Source organism: Belonocnema kinseyi, chromosome 9, assembly GCF_010883055.1.
Source record: "Belonocnema kinseyi isolate 2016_QV_RU_SX_M_011 chromosome 9, B_treatae_v1, whole genome shotgun sequence".
Classification (NCBI taxonomy): Eukaryota; Metazoa; Arthropoda; class Insecta; order Hymenoptera; family Cynipidae; genus Belonocnema; species Belonocnema kinseyi.
The window spans coordinates 105,703,213-105,708,463 of record NC_046665.1 but is presented as its reverse complement, the minus strand read 5'-3'; the positions used below and the strand labels follow the sequence as shown (position 1 = coordinate 105,708,463).

At 32.6% G+C, this 5,251-nt stretch overlaps 1 protein-coding gene across 1 annotated transcript in view; it reads right to left on the bottom strand.

Annotated features, from left to right (window-relative positions):
* The window catches only part of LOC117179825 (annulin-like), a 14,707-nt gene that overhangs the window by 1,375 nt on the left and 8,081 nt on the right, over positions 1-5,251 (bottom strand). The window lies entirely within an intron of this gene.

Here is a 5,251-nt window from a genome sequence, read left to right as displayed (position 1 = left end):
TAGCATTCAACTCGCCATGTATGTAAGCCCCAGCGTGTCCACCCTGTACATTTACATTCAAAATGCTTTACTTCTAAATTAATTTTTTTCAAATTGAACACAGAAAATTGTTCTCTATTTTTTGGTTAAAATTTTTTATTCAAATAGGTTAAGAATATCATAATTTATAATAAAACAATAAAATTAAATAGGATATTAAATTCTATAAAAGCATTTTATTATTGAGCAGACTCAAGATCGTCTTATAAAATCAAGTATTGTTTAATTTGTATGCTCGACCTAGAGTTCGATCTTAAAAATCATAAATCGATTTATATTTACTGCCGATTTCAAACTAAATTTTGAAATTATACATAATAAAAATTGACTCTTAAGGTACTTGATACGCCAAAACTCAGATCCCTGAGACATTTTCGACATCTTAAATGTTTTCGGTTTTGATAATACAAATAACTATATTTAAAGATAGTGTACTGATTGTCTGAACTGAAAGAAGTAGATTTTTAGGAAATATATAGTCGAGAAAGCCACGTTGTTGGTAAAAAGAGACATAGAAAAATTCAGTTACAGAAACTGCTCAAACTACTAACATAATAATTAATGTTCCTAAGTTTTATACATTTTTTGTAATTAAACATATTTTTCCGCAGATCTGATTTATGCTACTTCAAGTGACTAAATAGATTGTTCTTCGAAAAATTGAAAAATTTATCTGTCGTAAAGTAATTCACTTCCACTTCCTACTTTTTGCCAGACATAAAAAATTCCTCGTCGTTTTTCGGTTTACCTATCCAGCGGTTATCCTAAAGAGGGGATTCAATATTATAAAATTAGAGTTGTGACTGTCTCGACATTTAATGTTGAAAGGCCTATGTATAAACGTGAGGCAAGCCTAAAAACCAAGAAAAATCGTTAGATTTGGTGGACGCGTGCTTTTTTTATCACGGTTTGAAGAATCCCGTGTAGAAATCCAATTGTGGCGCTGGTCGGTTATCCGATCAGTTGGCCCCACTTTAAGTCGGGGGCTCGTCGGGGATATTGATCAGTGTTCCCGACCAGTTCCGTCACAGTAAATTAGTCGGGGGCTGGCCACTGGACCCGACTTATCCCAGTCGGGGTCTAGTTTGGCACTGGTAGGGCTTGCAATTTTACCGAATAAGTGTGCGATAAAATCCTACCCTCGAAATTATATTTTTCCATTTTACTCAAAAAATAAGAATTTGATATATTTCGCAGTTTCCAAATTTTTATTTAAAATATAGAACTATGGCCACAGATGGCTATAATGCTGACTCTCGTCTTCAAGTATTTGATACAAAAAGTATTCAATTCAGACATTCTCAATCAATGATTCTTGTACTCGTATGCTAGCGAAATCGATTTAACTGTATTACACTAAGCATAAGAATTAACTTACCTTCTTAAATATTTGTTGTTCTCCTGCTATTTCATTTTTATTCTTTCGGCTGAGTCAGATTAAAATTGAGGTTAGAAAATGTCGACACAACCGCTCGCTGCGGCGAAGATTAGTAGTAAATAGAGCGGAGAATTTAAACTTCACAAAAGACAGTCTTAAAGTCTCTTTGAATTGATGAGAAAAACGTTCTTCTATATATTCGATTAGATTTAAATATTTAATTGTGTTTATTTTTTCCTTTCAAACATGTAAGCTGCATTTCATCTTATACATTTAATCTTATAAATACGAAAAAATTACGAGTTCAGGTTTTTGTGAAAAAGTTTATTACATCTGTTTTTATTAATTAAAGACAAGTGAAATGTTGACATCAAAAAAGCCTACACAAACAATTAAGTTTTTTTAAAGTAGCTTGACTAGTCCCCGATCAGGCCACGAATTGAAATGTTCACCAAAAAGAAGACAACTGGCCACCGACCAGTCCCCGACTAGGGAAATTGTCTAAAAATGTTCTCCGAATAGCCCTCGACTAGTGCCCGACTTTTATTGCAGCAAAGTGAGGCTATTTCCACACGGGATCGTGATTTACACACTTAATACTCTAAAATACTTTGCGACTGTACTTAGTATGCCAATTGGACAATTTGCGATTTCTTCTTGAGTCATTTCTTGAACTGCGCCATTGTACATGTTTATTTTCACCCGCTTTGACCCCAAATAAACAGATTTATATATTCCACGAAAAACCTTAGTTCTGTTTGATAATTTGTCCAATATTGCACAGATGTCACCAGTAGGTGTTGAAATTACAATTGTTTCTTCAATTGGCATGGGATTAAGGGCGTAAGTTCGGGTTTTCAGTCCAATTCGGTTATCGAGAGGAAAAACGTATTTTCGAAGTTCCAATATCTGGTTCGGATCGTTATGAGGAACAAGTCGAAAAAATTGAAGTTCTTCCAGTTTAAATGCAAGTACGCTAGACAAATTTTGCCTCGTAGTAGGAGATCTGGACCTGGCACGAAGAGAATGTTCGGCAGACGATGAAGTCCCGGCAGAAGAATAAGTTCTGGCAGAAGGAAGAGGTTTTTCAGGAGATTGTCTTTCAGGAGAAGAAACTGAAGCAGAACTGCGACGAGGAGCTCTAGGAATAGGCTCGCCATTAGGCAAACATTCAAACTCAGATCCTAATTCTGCAACAAGAAATAGAGGATTATTTTCTTTTTAAGGCGCTTCCTCAGGCTTGAATTTTTGTCCATGTATTATACAAAGAAGCTTTTCTTCTAGAATTCTTAATTGTTTGATTTCATATTTGGATCAAATAATATAAAATTCTATATACAAAATTAAACAGAGAGTTTTTTCAAAAAATGGTCTTGTTGTTGCTTTTTTCAATTAAATGAAAATATGATGCATTTTATGCGCTTGGGATGAAGCAAACCACTACCATGAGTGTATTCATGGTGAAAGGAATATCGGCATGGCCCATCACTTAATAAAACAGTGGGCGGTCGAAAGTGTTATTTTTTCGACGATACTGTAAAGAGCGTAAATCCAGTATGTAAACTGAGTGCCTGTCGTGCCTCACTAAACCTTTTTATTGTTAGAGATAAGAGCCGGCTGAGAAATTGGCTAATCCGTTCAATTTCTGTTGAGAATTTTGGTATTTTTGCATTCACTTTAACCCTTAAAGCGCCATCCTATCTAATAATTTCACAAAGCGCAATGTGGGGTCGCGGGCGACCCCAGTGGGAAAATTTCATCCTGTAAAGAGAGTATTCATTATATTAATTCAAAAAAATTACTGGATACTCTACAACTATCTTTTCAGTGTGAGGGTAATGTTTCATTTATGAAAAAAATTTGGGTGCGCGTCAGAAAAAAGAAATACTGACAAAAACGTGAAAAATGACTTTTTTCACAAAAATATCATAAATCAGTCAATTTTCAATATTTTTACTTGAAAATTCAACCTGTAACTCTCTTCAAGCTAAAAAAAAACTGTACTGTTGCAGCTCCGAAAAAATTCATTCATTTGGGAATCTGAAGTGGGCCATTTCATGAAAAGTGAAAGGAACGATTTTTGATGATTATTTCATTATTTTCTTATGTAATATCTTTATTTTTTAAGACTATTGGTTGCAAAATGATCACAAATGAAAAAATAATGAATAATGAAAGCGCTATTCTCTACCGACACAATTTCCTCACATGAATACCCGATGCTTCGGATACACCGGGCGGTTTCACGAATCTTCTTTTCTACTGCACATGCAGCAACTTTTTCTTTTCTCGAGATATATTAGGAACGAGTGCTTGCAAAAAAATCTGGAAACTTTTTTGCAGTACTTACATTCCTTTTTACTAGGACACACAATATTATTCTAAAATAAAAATGAAAAATTTTTTTCTGGAAAAATCACAAAAAGACATGTATGGTCGTGGATGACCCCAGCCAGACGGCGACTGCTTCCAACTAATGCCGTGGACCAAATAATCTACACAGCCACTTGTCAACATTATGGATCGGAAGAAGAAATTTTTAACTAACACTGAAGGGCTCCATTGAATTCTTTGTTTTCAATTTTCAGGAATTTTTTTATGAGATGTGCTTGGTGTACCAATCTCCATTTCTCACTAAAAAAATCTTCAATTTTTCTTGTACACTGCTTTGCAAAAGTTTTAGGCCAGCCTTTGTTTATGAATGACTAAATTCTCATAATTTTAATTACACCAGAACTACAAAAATATCTCTTTAAAAGGTTTATTATTTTTGAAATTCAGTTTAAATTATCCCAGGGTGAAGCTAATTTGTCTATTTTTAAAGTAAATATTGCAAAAATAGTACAAATTTCAATGTTACCTTAAATTTTCAATAACTTCCGAAATAATCAACATTTTTAAATGTTCTTAGGTTAATTTTGAAGCTATTTTTTCATCGTATTATAACAGAATACGAGTATAAATGGTAAAAAATTTATTTCCGAATTGCAAGAACTTGAAGTTTTAATAAAAACATTTGAAAATTTTGAAAACATCTTATCTGTAGGCAAAACAGAACAAAATGTAAATAAGTAAATATTTTAAACAAAATTACATAGAAACTTCATAATTATATGTTATTTCGGAATTTATTGAAAATTTAAGACAATATTGAACTTTACACTATTTTTGTAATATCTACTTAAAAACTAGACAAATTGGCTTCACCCTGGGCTTATTTTATACATAATTTCGAAAACAATCAAACTTTTAAGGAGAAATTTTTTCAACTCTGCTATAATTAAAATGAAGAGAATTTATTCAGTAGTAAAAAAGAGGTGACCTAAAACTTTTGCACGGCAGTGTAAAACATCCAATTTTAGAACGATCAACACGATCGCTAGCTACACATGCCCACATTGCCGTATGCAGCGTACGGATGACGCTCATGGTTTTAGATTTTTTTTAAACTATATTCTACCCTTTCGATCATTCTAAAAATTAGATGTGTTATACAAGATGAATTGAAGGTTTTTTTGTGAAAAATGTTTTCTCTAGCTTTTTTCTTAAATCTTGATTTGTTTTAAATACAACTGCTTGCGTCCGAATGAATGTGCTTTTGGTCAGAATTGATGAACTATTTTGGTTAAAAATTCATATTTTGTGGTTCAGTTTTACTATTTTTCATTCAAAAATTAAAAATATTATTCACAGAAGTGTAGCAGCCTACTCTTTCTAGGTGATATTGAATCGTAGAATATGTGAGGATTAACTATGTTACAATTTTACATAAATTATAAATATATAATTAAACATTCTATAGTCAATCATGAATTATATTGAATAATAAATGCA